Below are 18,204 nucleotides of genomic sequence, written 5' to 3'. Positions count from 1 at the left end.
CTGGAAAAAAAAAGTTAATCAATAAGTTCCTGGTCTTGAAAGAGTTTTCGTTCAATGAGTTAAGTTTTTCTTTTCCTATTTTAATTACAAACTTATAAAATTATAGTGTAGCTCTAAACTGTCCATAGGCCGAAGACAGTCCCCAATTATGTCACATAACTAGATTGGTTTTTGTCCGTTGATAAGGAATTGATTAATTTATCACTGACAGTTATTCTTGGATCTACTGAGGAAATACCTGCCGAATCTTGCAAGGAAATAAACTTAAACGAAAATGGAAAGGCCTCGAGTGGTATTTATTGGTTAAATCTTAAAAAATCTGACAAGATTACTCAGGTCTATTGTGACATGCAAACTGAAGGTGAGACTTTTTAGCCTACATTTTTGCGTATACTCCTTCACCACAGTCTATAAAAAAATTCGCGAATCGCACCCACGCATCATATCATAAGATTTTCAATCATATCACATGTCAATCTTCAAACGTGAAGAGGTCACCAATGTTGGTCATGCTGCACACACAAAAAAAAATGATGGAAGTGAGACCACCCTTTAGTTATACGACTGATTGAGTACATGAATGCTCTGTATATATCGCACATTAATTCGTTTATTTGTGCTACACGCAATACAGATTTATGTTAACTTTGGCTATTGACCAAAGTACAATATTTATGCGTTTCCTTTTTCTCTTTGTTTGTTTGTTTTTTTTTTCCAATGATACTTCAAAACAGACATAACCTATTTTATCTCTTCTTAGTTGCTAGCTTTTGCGTGAACCATCAATGCCTCAACGGAGCCAGTTGTGTCAGTATTGACGAGCATTACGAGTGCGCATGTCTACCAGGGTGGAATGGAACTTATTGTCATTCATTTGCAGGTAAAATTATAGACCAAAATAAATAAATAGATAAATAAATAATTAAAGCAAATAATAATAATAAGAGTAATAAAACTTTCAGAACAAATTCGGTCTAGCACAGCATAGGTAAGACGTCTGAGACACCACACTGCAGATTGTGTGGTAACTCCAGTGAAACTGTGTGTAATTTTGTTCCAAACCTGATACTCGGTCAGATCATTGTCTCAAATCTTACAAACGTGCATAAACTAAATAGCCGCATAAACTACCCCTCCCTTCCTTTTCATAGTCTCCCCTACCCCACCTGTACAATCTGTAGACGCGTACTTATGTACGCTCGGCCAATCACGTGATAACCAAACGAAAAGAGGTTTACCATATTCTATGAGTATGGGGCTCTGTCCCATACGCGCAAAGCGCGCGTGGGAGCTCCGCTATTATTACAACTAATTATAAACGGATGAAATGCTTTGAATATCATTATGGTGTCTATCCTCGTCTATTTCATCTTTCTAGTAGCTTGGGCTTATCATAGGAGGGGACGTGTTTTACCTTCCGCGAGTCTGACTGGGAGCATCTGACTGGATTTTGAGGGGGAATGAGATGGAAGAGGCTAGTTGCATAAGAAGAAAAGACCTTCCGTTTTTCAAATAGTTTAAAAAATGCCGAACACGATTCGTAACAATAGGAAACTAACTTCCTGATTTTGGCAGACATCGGCTTTTCACGTGTTTAAGGATACCTTGATATTATAAATTATAGCGTACTGTATAACTGTCTTCGTGAGGTCAAACGACCTTCTAACCGACTGTTTTTTGTCCTAAAATACCAGGGCTGTTTCGTGGTGTTTCTTCTAAACTGTCCTGCATTTCACGCGTTATTGTTCTATTTTTTGGCTATCTTATGTCAGTCTCTTTTTTCAGGTCTTGGGGATATTGAACAGTCTGCCATCCTCGGTTCCAACCAAGGTTTAAGGCAAGAATACATTAATACACTAACATCTTACCTGAGCCCAGTCCTCCAGCCTCGTTACACTGGATGGAAGAAATGTTACCAGGCGACTGTTGATGACTGGGAGCCATCGAGCTTTCGTGTCAAATGCACATATAAAGGCCCCACTGTTACCATAGTCCGTTATGGCAACTACATCCTCGGTGGGTACACCAGCTATACTTGGAAACGTGAGTACCAGCTTTTGTTGCCCTTGCTGCCTCTCAAGTGCGTGCTGACACATTTGTCACAAGACCCAAAGAGACGATCACGTGTTCGTATCTGCTAGCTATCTCGTTTTAAGTAACAAGGACGTAGGGCCTATTTTCTCAACCAAATGTTTCTCTGTTTATTTGATTTTTTTTGGTGGAATTATACATGAGATTAAGTTTGGGCCCCCCTATCTTCTTGCTGTTAGATTGTTAGCTACGGTCCTCAACCCTTGGGTTTCAACGCATCTATGTCTTCGGTTGGGGAGGGGAGAGGCATACTTTTGTGATTATATGCATATATGACGCATGTGCATGAGAGCATAAGCCAGAATAATTACTTTTTGTCCCTACTGTCACCTAGAGGACTATTTTAGTACATACTAAAGTTTCCAAATTTAGTTTCTTCATGAAGAAAAGGGTGGCATGATCCCTCTTTGGTCCTAGAATTTGCTTTTAAAATTGCCTTTTTTGGCTTGTTTTTGTGTGCTTATATGCAGCTCATAAAAGGTAAATTTGGTGCAAGTGATTTTACTAATATTTAGTGGTTGTTCATTTTCTTTTTCCCGTAAGGCCCGTTTTGATTACTCTTTTCTTTTTCACTTCCAATTTCATATTGTTTATGATCCCTAGTGGCCTAAAAAGCGGGCAAACCCTTCCTTTCTACGAGCTTTCCCAACTGAAAACTGGGCAAGTTCGAGTTAATTGTACCCTCCAGAATACCACCTACTGTCTATACGGCTACTAGCATTCTGATCTGTTGCTTTGAGAGCATAAATCGTCTTTTAAAATGCACAACAGGTCATACAGTAAACGGTAATTCTTATAGCACGCAATGGTCCCTGTAAATATAACTCGATAACAAGAATAATTTTTCAATGTTGATAGGTGTGTATGGATATTCAGGTAGTTACAAAACAGATTCAAAGGCATTTCTTTTTACGTTATACAACACTGGGGGACACAAGCCGGAAAAACTGCCGATAAAATCTAGCTCGTACGCAGTCTATGACAGCTACTCTTACAATCCAACATTTGGTCGTGGACACGATTTACGTGTTTACTGGTCATCTGTTTATGTTAATTGCCACTCGTACGCCTGCCCAAAGCATCCGTTCGCTTCGAAAACCTCCTTCTCTGCAAATGAAGTCGAAGTATTCTATGAATCAACCCTGACAGGTATATTAATTTGATTTCTTTTTGGTTTGAGAATAGCTAAATAAATAACAAATAAGGGAAATTATAAACCATCATTATAGAATTCATCGTAATCATAATAGTTTTGATTGGCTTGAAAACGCAAGTTGATTTAATTTTGATCTCAACTTTCTAACTCTATGAACCGCTCGCTCAAATCAGTGAATAGTAATTTCGCGCGTTTTGATTGGCTCCCGTATATCTTTGGCTATTCACCTTTTTGCGACCGGAGCCAAGATGGCGCCTCGTTTCGAGACATTTTCGGAAGACGAAATTTGACCGATAAATGAAACAGTCGTACTAACAAATACCAACTTCGGCTTGTCGGTGTTTACTGGTAGGTAGAAAATTATTTTCATGTTTGATTTGCGGCAAAATTGTAAAAATGCACTTGACAAAAACCTCGAAATGTCTGTAAATTGTAAACAAAGTTCCTAATAAGTGACTTTTTTAATTTACAAAAAGTTCCTTTTTTTTAATTTTTATCCAACTGATCTGGTGAATAATAAAACAACTATAGGGTCGGTGAACAGCGCCACATATATATTGCTTCGACGCTGGGGAAAGTTGTATACTAGAATGCAAAACGAAGTATCGTGATATTTTTTCATAAAAAAAATATCAACGTGACTTGGTGCTTCTAAATCAACATAATTTTCTTTCTTCGAAACTGTCCCTCAATACGAATTATCAGAAAACAGAAAAACAACAACAACAAAAAATACAGGCAAATGTACTGTCACAGTATTAACAGGCCAACTATTTCATTTCTGATGGGGTGGGGGGGAGGGGGAGGGTTTTTGGGTGAATTTAGTGTTGCCAATTATTTTTTTCAACGCCTTCATTCATCATGAATTTTTTTCTGGAGCATTTTCTTGCATCAGATGTTTTTTTTCTGCCTCCAACATGGAGAAATTACCACTATTCATTATTATTCCATCCAGTTTCTACAACATTCCCATATCTCGGAAAGATTTCGAGTGGGGGTATTTTTTTTAGGTATTTTATTTATTTGCCGCACGATTACAATAATTACAAAAAGATGCCAAAAAAATTGTAGGAAGAGATGGCGAGGAGGCCTAAAAGAAACTATAGAGCTTATGTTAATTAGGCCTCCTCAATTACAATTTTTCGAAGATGGCATAAAAATTACGGCGACGGATACAATATAATATCAGGTGAAAAATTAAACTAATCAATATTACGGAAGTTTACAAACGTTGAATATTAAAAGGCTTTTTCCCAAGATTTTTGTTGGAGTATATATACTAATAATTATTACAAATAAATGCCTTAAGTGCTCTTTTAAAGGAGAAAGGTGAGGAAGCGTTGATGATGTTGGTGTTTAAGGTGTTGTAAAATTTAGGTCCTTGATAAAAAAAACGGAAAATTGTTTGGTTCGAGAACGACGGAAAGGCAGACGAAATTTACACGAGTTTCTTGTATTATACGAATGAATTTGACTTTGTAAGGAAAATTTACAATGAAATTTTAAAGGTAGAGTATGGTTTTGATAGGAGTACATGAATAAGCCTAGTTGTATAAAGTATATATCATGAAATTTTAAGATACCAAGATTTTGAAAGATTGGGGGTTGGGACTAAGCGCAGTAAATTATCGCTTGCTGCATGAGAATTTGATGTTGTGCTAGAAATAGAAAATCCCAAACCAAAGAAAATTGGACCTTCGTAAGAAAACTTTAAAAGTTTTCATTGGTCACGAAATTCTGGGATTTTATAATACACTGTCTCCTCAATCGCACCACGGAAAGTTTAAGAAGATCTATTTACGGAATTTTAGTTTTATCGCTGTTTTTGTGAGAGTTGCCTTATAAATTACAATTGCGTTTTACCCTGATTCACACGTTTTGGCACGTTTTTTAAAATTGCTCAAGTCTTCTTGTGTTCAACGGCTTGTAGGATGTATGAAGGTGATTTGTTTTTTATCCAAAATGTCGCTTTTAGATTTGTGTGAAATTTTAAAGGAGAGAAGAAAAGACCCCAAAGTATACGTAGCGTAAAAACTTTCCGAAAAATACCGATAAGTATAGGTAATAGCATGATTTGTAGTGATATTTGACATAAATACCACGAGTGATATTTCGAGATTGTTATACATGATTTCACGAGCCGTTAGGCGAGTGAAATTTGAGACAATTTGGAAATAGCACAAGTGGTATTTATACCAAATATTATGTACAAATCGTGCTATTATTTATTTATACTACTACCCGCAAAGGTTTTGTAATTTTCACATGTAGGTATTTTAAATTAAGCTGAAATACCACTGCTCTAAGCCAATCAAATTGCAGAAATTTCTCATGTAGTAGTATAAGGGCTAAAATTCGATTTTAAGCTAAAACAATTGTGACGTTATTGTAATATTTATTCTGGACCCCCCCATATTTACATAGTATCATAGTGTTATCAGATTTAGTCTATGTGTTAATACATCTGTTTTAATGGATTTTACAATAAAGATCAATTTTTTCAAAGTATAAGAGATCCAAACATGAAGGTGTGTCTACAAAAATACTGGGTCGAGCCACTTAAATGTAAGATCTTTCATCTATATGAGTGATGTTGTTTTAAGAGTTTCCCTTCCATTTTTCGTAGACTCTGAGACTATTGAGGACTCGGCCATCCTCAGTTCAAACTCCACTATGAGACAAGCATACATCGACAAATTGGCATCATACCTTGCTCCTGTCTTACAGTCTGGATCTACTGGGTGGCGGAAATGTTACCAGGCAACAGTTCATGGTTGGGATACCAAAAATTTCCATTTTAGGTGCAACTACAAGGGCCCCACAGTAACTATTGTCCGCTTTGGGAAATACATCTTTGGTGCCTATGCTAGCGTTTCGTGGCAAGGTAAGCTGACAGGAGAGAATCATTGATGATGTCTGAGTTAAACTGAATTTAACGACGTTGAGTTGCAAAGCATGAAAAAAGAACAACAACAACATCGAGAACAAAGTAAAACTGAAAAAAACTATTGCAGAAACAAAAAAGGGCCGGTTATTTAAACCAAGTTTAGACAGTGTTTATGAAAGTCACCTTCCAACCCATGTTTAAACTATGAATACCGATCATTTAATGCCCTGCAAGTAGTGGTTTCTCCAGGCCGGACGCTATACGCTACGAAGGGAGAGAAACCACTGCGAGCATCCGTCTGCTTCTTTGATCGAGCCACCGTCCAGCACTATGGACGAATAAATTAACTTTAAACATGTAAATCCTGTTTGAAAGCAAGTTTAGGCTCTCGCGTCTTTGCGTACGCTTATATACAATTGCTGCCTTAACGCGAGCCTGCAGTGAATATACAGTATTTCTTTGGATTATTTATGCCTATCTACTTACTTTGTCAAATGTAGGCGATTCCAAATGGAGTTGAATTCCAAGGGACCATGTCCAAGTTCAAGAGCGAAAAGGAGAATAAATTTCGTCGTTGCTTGTTTACGATATCCATAAAACGCAAAATTAGACATCTTCACGTCGTAGTCGGGCAAAAATGGCAAAGAAATACAAAAATAAAAGCGTGATGCACGTGCAAAGTTGTTTTTTTGCTTATTAAACCTATTGTTTTGCTGAAGCTCTCGTTGCCGTCTTCTCGTTGGATATTCGTAGTCATCACGTGGGCGCGCATGCTCGATGGAAAAGCAAACGGTTGCTCGCGGTGGTTCGAAGCGTAGCGTCCGGCCTTGAAAACCACTGCTCGCAGGGTAATTATTTAAACGCTGTTCTTTCGTAACCTTGTTTAGACGGTGTCTTAGCACCGACTAAGAAACAATAGAAAGTTAACATTAAACTGCTCAAAGGTAGGTTTAAACGTTGTTAACGGTTTTTTCAAGGGCATCCATTTTGAAATGACCTGAAATAGAGGGAATATTGCGCAACAGAGAGTTAGGAAGAAAGCAGACCACGACGATCGACACAATATATACATGTTCAACAAATTCTGCACCTTAGGGACAGATTTTACCCTTTCCGATTTCCGATTGCGTTTTCGCCTTAGAAAGACTCGGTTTACTGACCTCTTAAAAATTTTGGATAAAGTTCTTTCAACACTATACAGGGAGAGGTCTGCAACTTACAACGTGGCTACAAGTTTTATTGCTGAGATTTTATACAACATTTGTCAGGGGTGAACTTTGGAGCAGGTCATTGGCCATTTATTTGGTGTTTCTGTATTTTCTGCATGCACTGAACCATTCATAAGGTTTCAATGGCTATCGCGAAACGAAAAGAACATTCACTGTCATTCCCTGAGAGCTTGCAAAATATACCAAGAGAAAGTATCATTTTTGGGGGGGGAGGGGGGGGGGGGGCGTTCGAAAATTACTGTACCCCTGACTACGCTTGTTTTCTGTCCTTTTTCATGTCATTTGCTTCTTTAATTTCCTGCAAATAATAACTTCAAGATCACTAAAAGCTTTTCCTCCGCTAGACTTTCTTGCTTAACGACTTTGTAACTCATGTTCTTTTTGGATTGAAGTTAACTTAGACTTCGTTTAAATAATCGGCCCAAGTAGTTTCAATACCTTCTAATTTCTTCCTGAGTTTTTTTAAAGTTTAAAACAAGACCTGCAAGGTTTTATCAAGGTTAAGATATAAATTTGAGCGAGAAGTGCGATACTTTTTAGACTTGAACATCTTCAAAACCTCCTCATCACGCCTTTTTGTTTTCAGCGGTATTGCTATAGAATGAAATTCTCTTTTTAAAACGCGTTGTTTGGAAATGATAAACAAATAAAGCAAATCCGATAACAACGGTTGTTGAGAATAGTTCTGTAAATTCCTTCATTCCTTGTGCAGCTTTGAAGTACCCAGTTGAAGCGTCTAGTTACCTGTTGTCCGAAACAAATAACGCTATGCGAGCAAAATATGTTCCATTAGTTGTCAATGAACCGAATCGCGATACAGCATAGTTGGCACCGATTCCTTTTACTGAATTACTGACTAATAAGAGTCATTTGTAACTCATTTACCAAATAATGGTTCCTTAATGCTTCAAATATAATCAGTAGGAAAAAAAATCTCGAAAGCTCTCTAAGCGACTTGCCCTCCATACTTTTGTTGTATACGGTCGGTTATGAGAGCCCATTCTCGTAACAGACTTGCTCTAGTTTTGACCACTTTTGTTCACTCCAGAGGTAGTGACTTAGTGTCTAAAATAACCGAGCGATTTCTCACGATCAGATCCGCCGAGGGCTTTTGATGAGCGATAAGATTTTATACTATGATGCGAACTACGCGCGCTGTGATTGGTCGTTGCTCATGATCTATTACAGTGCATTATACATGGATGGCGTCACAAAAGTTTTGTTTAACCTGGCGCGCGGTTTTAAAAATGTTTGTGAGATTATTTCGGATTTAGCAAGTGAAAGCTTCGTTAAAGTTTAGCAGGAGCTATTTCCAAAGAAGAAAAACGAAGGAATGGAGACAAAAAGAGCTCCTGACAACTGGAGGATGCCTAAACTACAAGAAATCTTCACAACAGTTGCCATCGTGTGTCGTCGCTAAGAGAGATCAGATTCACAGTTTTGCAAAATGTTTTCGCGATCATTCTACTTTGAGCAAGTGAAGGCGTTGGAAAACTTTCCACAGAAACTGTATACAAGTAAGATAAAGAAGAAAACCACATTTTGACGTCATAGATGTTATCTGTTACTGAACAGACCCACTACAACATGGAATCTATTTGTTTTATTTTTTACAAAGAAAGTGAAGAAAAAAAAAAGACATACACAAACTTGCCTCGTACCGCTTTACTTTTCAGGATTTGTGCTAGTTAAAGTACATTTTAAAAGTCCCAAAGTGGCTAATTTTCATCTTTGCTTCTTCTTTTCTATTATTTTGATAAGTAGACCATCCGTGGAAATGACGTTATGCCGGGTGGTGCAATCTGTGTTTTTTCCTTGTTGCACGCTATTTCCCGAGAAACTGTAATGGCAAAGGACAAATCTGAAAGAGTTCTCCATGGTCTTTACTGTTATCAAAATATTCAAAGCTTTGCAGTGAAACCACGCACAGGCGGCTCGTTGTTCCACTTGAGTTTTGATCTCATATATTAGGGTTTCTTTTGCTGCACGTCGAGGACCTCCTCCCCCCTCCCCCCTGAAATTGTGATTTTAACTATTATATGTTGTTTATTTTGTAATCTTTTTTCTTTCAATAACAGGTAAAATCTACGTTTTATGTGGATACAGAAAGGATACTAAATCGTTCCTTTTCACCCTGCATAACACCAATGGCTACTACCCGGAGAAACTGGCATTAACGGAGAGCCAATATGCTATCTATGACTGCCATTCAAACTTTCCTAGATTTGGATCGGATTTAAGGTTGCAACCAACTAGTACGACCTCATATGCCAATAGTGGCTGTCACGCTTATGCTTGTGCAAACTACCCACTTATCTCCCCAACTTCCTTCAAACCAGACGAAATTGAAGTATTCAATGAAGAAGCTCCACCAGGTACGTCTATGAAAATGTTTCTTATTTAACCCCTATTCAAATGCTATACTACCTTATTATTATTATTATTATTATTATTATTATTATTATTATTCATTATGGCCTGACCATAAGTGGACTTTTTTGTGTGTCACAGATAGGACAGTTTAAATTATTAGGGGATCAGAAGTAAAATTGATTATAATAGCTTAATATGTCAGTCTGAGTCCTTTTGCTCGTGTGAAATAAATTTCACGTATCTAGTTTAAGAAGCTCATCTACCTCGAGGAAAATGCAAAGTTTAACATTGCAAACTTGCAATCTCCACACACAATTAGAAAGGCCAACAAAATCCATTGCCAGGCCCTCTAAATGAAGACATGATCTCTCGGCGATAACCTGAGATCAGGCCCAATTTTAGCAGTTCTCATATATTCTCTCTTGCGTATTCGCGCTAAAATTGAGTGTGATACAAAGTCTCTCACGCATGTGCTTGCTGCGGCCAGATTTTGGCCGCAACGCTAATTGGCTGTTATAGAACAATGTCATAGGATCTGATTGGCTGTTGGAATCACTGGAAGTTGAAAGCGCTTATTCCTTGCATGGCTGTAGCACTCAAAAATCTTCGCGAATGATCCGCCGTCAGCGGAGAGATAAGGATTTTGCTGTCTTTTTTTTATTGTTTTTCGGTCTTGTGGCAGGAAAATATGCTAAAATATGTGCCATGGATATTCAGAAAATTCAGATGGTTGTGCATATGTTCTCAGGATTTGCTTAATCTACGGAACTAAATGTGAATGTATCGCGGAGTCGAATACCTCTGCAGGTTGTCAACCTCCAACAAGGTGCCTTTTGAGTTACGAACAAACGAGCGCAAGTCTAAATACTGTCCATAATTAAAACTGGTTTCATTTCTAGAAAGTTTCGCTCGTTGCCTGTTTCATGCAGTTTTAGTTGTGTCATTTCGTCTCAAGGTGGCAGATGATATTTAACTGGACTTATACATAAAGTATCTGCAGACAGTACTTTTTTTTCTTTAAATAATTTATTTACAGATCGCCAGAAAGCAAGAGAGAATGAGCTATGAGAGCGAATCCCTCTGCCCCATGATAATTTTTTTAAATCTATTTAAAGTTCGCGCGCGTGCTGCGAAGGTTATTTTTGTCTGCTGTTTCCGTGACCCATAGTAATTAGCGCCAGGAGCCGATACTAATCGGCTCCTGTTGTTGACATGTTTTTGATCAGCGCTTTCCGCTCATAATTAAGGAATGAAATTCATTTACAAAGGGATTGCAGTATTGAGTCAAAATTTCACTTTGAGATTAAAGATTGAGATTTTCTAACGGCCGGAAGCCTCATTTAAAGTGACGAATATTGAATTCTGACACAAAGTGAAAGCCAGCGGCAAAGGTTATCACGCGCGAAACACGAAACCTTTAATTAGTGGCTGGCTTTAATTGTTTATGCAAATGTGCAAGATCTTTTTTCTCTTTTTCCAGGAATATTTTTCGTTTAGAAACAGTACATTTGCTTTTAAGAAATATTCTTCAGCGTTTCAAACTGCATTACTTCTTCTTAACGTCTAATACTTGCAATGAATATTTCGTTGTGCAAACACAAATCAGGTCAGATGCTTCAAGCTGTTAAACAGTTTCTAACCTGGATGCTAGAGAGTTTTGATGCGCGGTTTCCGGTTTCGGTCAATTCTTTACAGTGAGCGGTGTGCCCACATTTGTCTAGCGTCCTCACAAACTTCGCGGCCAAACATTATGTTTGAACCCACTTTGAACCTATTTTGTCCTTACGTGTCCACGGTTGGATCCAAACGACGTTATCACAGCTCGCGGGTAATCGTGGATGTCGCCGGACGAGACAGTTGTCGTTTTTTGCAATAGGATGTTGATTGTTTATATATTGATGTAGGGAAGACCGCAATAAGCAGTTTTCGCCGAGTCGGAACAGCTTTCTCCAGCGAACTCTCACAAGCAAGGACCGTTTTGCTCTTCGTCAGCTACTCTGGCCAGAGTTTTCCACGTATAAATCTTTTGACTCGTCGACGAAAGTAATACCAAGTTTGCACGTCATATCGCCTGCTGTGCGTGATCGGCAGTGAAATAAATCACCTGCCAAGTTTAAAATTACATGACGCCACTCTAACCGACCAATAAGGTGGCGTCCTTAAAATAACCACGTAGTATGACACAGAACCTAGAATAGATTGAAAATAATTTTCACGGAAAGAGGGTCATGTATGGGGTATTTGCTCTCTTAGATCATTCATTCTCTCTTGCCAGAAAGTTGTTACAATCAAGTGTAGTTTGAATAAATTGGAAATGGCAGGGTGGGGCTGGGTTAGTGGAATGCGGTCACTGGGACCCAGGCCCCCGAGTTACAATGGAATTTCGGAGAGATAAGAAATAAGATCTAAGGACCCGAGGTTTTGGCGGCCCTATAGAGTTCAAATGTGTGCAGCCTACTTCCTCGGGAATAATAATGATTATCATGATTTACTGTGCTAATTACGGAATACAATGATATAGCTAAGTTTTTGGCGGCCCTTTAAAGTTCTCTGATATGCCGCCTACTTTCTCGGGTGTTACCTAAATTCTACTGGACTGGCGAAGTCCTAATGTTGAACAATATTATTACGTTCCTTAGGGGGAGCGGTCCCAGGAGCTGGGGAGGCCCCGTGAGCGAAAGTACTGCCAGGCGAGCGCGATCGAGCGCGGCAAGCCAAAATATTAAAATGAGAAGATCGTCTCGCCTTCTTTTTGAAAACTTTTTACCTTCTACGCCAACAGAAAAAATCTCAAGATCTCCTTTAATCTCGCTAGAGGTTTAATATGACTGCACTGACTGTTTTATTTTTAGTTGAAAAAAGTTAAAGGCAAAAGCTAATTTTTCAAGTCAGCAAATCTGTATTGTGTTCCCGCGTATGAAAAATTTGCACACTAAAAGAAGCTTGCAAAGGAAGCTAATTTTAGTTGACTGATTCGGCAAATGTCAATTAATCAAGAAAGATGGCAGCAGACGTTTCGTAGAAAGTTTGTATCAGGCTCTCTGTTCGTTTCGCCTCGCCCCCCGAATGTTATTTACAGAACGAAACCATATCAGGTTACTTGGTGATCGATCAAAGGGGCTGGATGGAAGCCGGGAATATGTCACGTGCATTTTTTACTAAAATCACATTGAATAAATGTCAGTAGTATATTTTGACCGAATGACCTGGGTGTTTGGGGTTTAATCAACTTTTGTGTAAAATACAATAATATCAGCTAAGTTGACGTCATAGCCTTGTGTCTGTATCTCATGAACAAGATGCGGTCGAATCTCATTAATTTAAAGTGAAGTGATGGTTGTAAAGGAAAAACAATTAAAATTGTGGTGGTGGTGGAGGAAAAAAACAATAAAAATGCTGATGTGGTGGTGGTAGTGGAGGAAGAAAAGTGGAAAATCAGGTGGACGAGGAGTAATGACAGTAAAAATGAGGAGGAGGGAAAACAAAAGAAATGTGGTGGTGGTGGTGGTATATGGCTTCACTATAATGAAACCGTGTTGAAATGAAGGTTGACACATAATTACTGTGGGGTCGATGTAGAGCCGATAATGTGCAGGTGCTTTCCATTCAATATAAAAAGCGGCAATTAAATAAAAAAACCCGAATAATTCGGTGCCTTCTATATTACTTATGTCAAAATCCATTACTTGATAAAGTGTCCAGGAAGAAATCGAAAGCTTGTGCTTAAGGTAAAAAAAAAAAACTATTTTGATTCTTGTTATATTGCGCAGAGGACATTGTTAACTCGACTATCCTGAGCTGGGATGCTGACATGAGACAGACATACATCGACCAGTTGATATCCTACCTGGACTCTGTCCTCACGTCGGGTTCAGTAGGATGGAAAAAGTGTTACCAGGCATCAGTTCATGGTTGGGACTCTGAAACCTTCCATTATACGTGCTACAATAAGGGTCCAACCGTTTTTATTGTCCGGTATGGGGACTACATCTTTGGTGGTTACACTAGCATTTCGTGGAAAGGTAAATGTTTCAATAGAATCCGTTACAGTATATTTTTACAGTCATTCAGGACAACTACCATTGAACAAAAGCGAAATCAATTTTTACGGGATTTTTTTTGTTTTGTTTTAACGGCAGAAAAAAGACCGTAATAGTTTTTAATGATACTTTTGTATATCTGTAAAATCATAACATTTTTTCTCTTCACTGGTTTCATTTTTTTTTTTTTAACGAAGTTAAGTGCCCAGGTGGGTGAATCTTTTGATGTTCGTCACGTGAACAAAGCTAACCCAAAAGCTAAAATTTAAGGGTCGTGGCCTAATGGGTTTACTTACGAATTCACTTACATATTGCACCGTGTCGGAATTAAAACTTTCCTAGTTGCGCTGCGTGAAAGTGAGAACCGATGTGGAAGAAAAGAAAGCTCTGTTACGTTAGGGGGAGTGTTAAAAGTCGTTGGACCATTGTAGCAACAAGAAAAATATCTTATGGAGATGTACACAGAAAATTGCTCAAAAATGCTAAAATTACCGAAAGAAGCCACAATAGTTATCTACTGCCGTATTAATATATTTTTGACAGCAGTTACGCATAAAACTATATTTCGCAGGTTAAGTCTGTATGGTTCTTTAAATACGTACTGATAAGAGTTTGTTCATGTACTATTTTTAACAGGTGTGCGTGGACGTTCGAATTCTTGTAACTCCAGGAGTGATAGTAAAGCGTTTCTGTTTACGCTGTACAACACTAACGGCTCCTTTCCGGAGAAACTGGCAGTAACAAATAACCACGCCATCTATGACTGTTACTGGTATATTGCCGCGTTTGGTAGTGGACACGATTTAAGGCTGTATAACGGGAGATATAATTCGACCATTAGATGTGGATACTCCTACCCTTGTCCTCAGTATTCATTCCTTCCACAGACCTACTTTATACCAAGTGAAATCGAAGTATTCTATGAAGCAACTACGTAGGCCTCTTAAATTACAATAAGCATCAAAGTATTCAAAGTACTTCATTTCTTAACTGATGCATGTGGTGGTGACAAATGCGGCTCAAGATGATTTTTTTAGTAACCGGTCGAGTCGTAATCTCATCAGTTGTGAGTGTGTATACAATGTACACCTTGGAAATGCACTGTAAACTAAAAAGATCTGTTTCAGCCCCAAAGTGTCAATTCAGCCCTGCAGGCCAAAGTCTGATTCAGCCTTCTTGTAGCCATTTGAGCACAATTTAGGCCAAAAAAGCTCTATCAAAAGGCTATTCCAGCCCACCGTAGGGCCCATTTCAGCCCTGGGACCAAATAAGCCCTAGCTAATTGGACTGTATTGACCCTGATTTAAGGGAGCCAAATTAGACCCAAAAATAGGACTGTATTTTACTCACCGAAACGGCCCTGTTTTTAGGGCTAAAACAGATCTTTCTGATTTAGAGTGTGACTTATCCAACTCCCTCCCCACGCACCAATCTAAAGTTGAACGTCTTTTTTACGAATATTCCAGCCTTTTTTCCATGATGTTCGTGAACGTTAAAAAAATGCTCATTGATTCATACAAAAAAGAAGTTCGCAGTGAAAGCAAGCAGGCTGTCTGGTTCAACCTGGCTTTTGAACATTTTGCTTCCATTTCCGTGGTCTATTTAACAAATAGATTCCAATGCTGCCGTGAGTCTGTTCAGTAACAGATCACAGAAGACTTCAAAATGTGGTAAACACGAGCCGCAAGCCTCTTAGCACTCTTTTGCGTTGCTAAGAAGAGGCTCATTGCCGGAACTCGGACACAGGTGAGCCTACTCGCAGGGGACATCTTTTGCGAGAACAAACCTGGCCAACTGCTTTTGATGTTAAGCTTAGAATTTTATTCAAGATAATTACTTTTTCCTTTGTCAGATTGTCCTTTTTTAAGGTTATTATACAAAAGTTTCACTAACAACCTCACTAATTCAGACCAATTCAACTTTTTACAAGTATTTCAACTAGCTAGCTAGCTAACACTCTCATGCACGCGCAGGCGCGAGATATGCAAGCTTAGTCTAACCATAAGCCGTTTAACTGTATTAGTTTATCGCAGTACCAAAGTTCTGGGCAGTGTAAAATAACACTAAAAATTAAAAAAAAAAAAATGCAATGGATTATTCAAAATTACTGTACAATAATTTTGCCGAGGGGCTTATTAATACACGCAAGACACTAAAAGCACGTGACAATTTCTTTTATTTGAACAATTTTTACATCAGTGTTATAGAGTGTACTCATTTCTCGTGATGGCTAATGTTATTGATCGTCTACTATATCATTAGACTTGAAGCCATGATAAAAAATACATTTCATTATATAGATACTGATGAAATACCAGCATTTTTCCTTTTACTAAAAAATCATATCTTCATCGCGCACAGTGAAGATACTATTTTTATCTATCACGTGTGAGCATACTGGTGTTGCCATGGTTACTAACATGATTAGCCAATTATTTTCTTTATTTCTCCTTTATAACTTTACATCCGACAACATTTTTGTGACAGGCATTCTGCGATAGGTGACCACTTTAATTGCACTATTTTGCTGTTTAGAAAATGAATTTTCAAAAAAGTTGTGTTTTATGTAGGAATTTCATCAGTATCTATAAAATAAACAGAACATTACATGGCCGCGCGGGGATACGAAGTTTTTCTTCTCGTGCTGAAAGTGAGATGAGTGTTTCTGGGCACATGCACAGTAAATATGAGTGACGTAAGTCAATTTCCTCTTTAACTACAAGAGCAAAATAAATGTTTGTTCGTAAATTAATTATTTTACAGTAACTCTATTTTAACCGTAGAAGGTTGCATCAAGTCAAGGGACTGGAATTTTCGAAGTCATTAAAGGGTCCTCAGAAAATTTTTCTGGGATCCTTTATGAACTAGGGATTCTGGACGATTCTAGAGGAAAATAAGGCCGGCCTGTTTACATGGAGGTGGGAGACCCCAGATAGGTGAGGTAACATGTGACGGTCACCCCACCTATCATGTAAACGTGATTAAATTAAAATGAGAGATTATATGGACACATGGCGGGTTACCCCACCTAAGCGGGTTACCTCACCTGCCTGGTGTCCCCCACCTCCATGTAAACAGGCCCTAAGAACGGTACTTGAGATAAACGGAAGATACACTCAAACATAGGATTTGCGAGCTATTTTAAGATACGGTATTCACAGGAAATGTTTATTAAGGCAAGACTAGGAAAAAAAAAATATTGAAAAGAAAAATGGACACAGCTTATTCAGATAGTTGCCCTGTCACGCGTCGGCTTTGCGCTCTAATCATTGCATGAAATTATATATATCAACATATAGAGAGAGTTGAAAGAAAACAAACAGATCAAATTTTAAATGTAAAAAAACTGGGCAAATTGAAGCATCTTGGGTTAATTGCAAAACATTAATACAGTCGAATCCCTCTATTTCGAACTCGGTTAATTCGAAGTCCCCGCTATTTCGAAGGAACATCCAATTCCCTTGGATTTAACTTTCCCCTTTACGCTTCCCCGGTTATTTCGAAACCCTGCTATTTCGAACTTTTTTCCATTTCCCTTAGGACATCGAAATAGCGGGGTTCGACTGTTTATATTCTTAGCTTCCTCACTCCCACCCCCGTCTAGAAATGCTTGTTTTTTTGCTTTGTTTTGTTTTTGTTTTTAAAAAGCTATACCATCATGTTGCCCTTGGAATCACATTGTACGTATACTACACTTTGCACTCTCGGCATTCATGAAATTCATACAGAAAAACAATCCAGGCGTTAATTATAAGATCGTGAAGTGTCGCGCCAACTCAGAGAGCGGCTGACCCCTCACTATTTTTCCCGCTCACATCTCTTCATGCCTTTCCCACGACCTGAACGCCTAGAAAACTATGAGGCTGACACGGAATGCTATGTTGTTATAAAATAATATATATCTGTTAACGTTAATAAGGCACGGATTATTAAGAGACCTCCGTCGTTTGTATGTTGTATTCTGAGTTAAAATTCAAGTTAAAGCCATTTTTTGTAAGTTGTGATAATTAGTGTGCATACGTTTGAATAACGGTTTTCAAGTATCGAATCAAAAGCGATAAAATAATAGACTTATTTACACAGCTACGTTTCCTGTTTATGAAAATTGAAAAAAAAGGTTCGAGAAATATTAACAAAGAACATATGTTTTCGTTCTGATAAGTTCACAGTGAAAAATACTTTTCTCTGTATTCTAATAACAGTTATGGGACGGGACCATAAACATAATACTTAACAGACTTAAATTCTGTAAGAATCGAGATTCATTCTTTTCTTCTTCCTTTTCTTTTTTGTTTGCGAAATTTTACAAGACAAATCCCACAACTTTTTTCGCCATGCTTGCTATCTATGGCTAGTAATAACCAGTCAGATTGCGAAATTTCTAACTAATATTTTACTAATAGGACAATATTTATGAAGAGATTGCAC

This window comes from Porites lutea, chromosome 8, assembly GCF_958299795.1.
Source record: "Porites lutea chromosome 8, jaPorLute2.1, whole genome shotgun sequence".
Taxonomy (NCBI): domain Eukaryota; kingdom Metazoa; phylum Cnidaria; class Anthozoa; order Scleractinia; family Poritidae; genus Porites; species Porites lutea.
The sequence above is the reverse complement of the archived record's forward strand: the minus strand, read 5'-3'. Positions refer to the sequence as shown.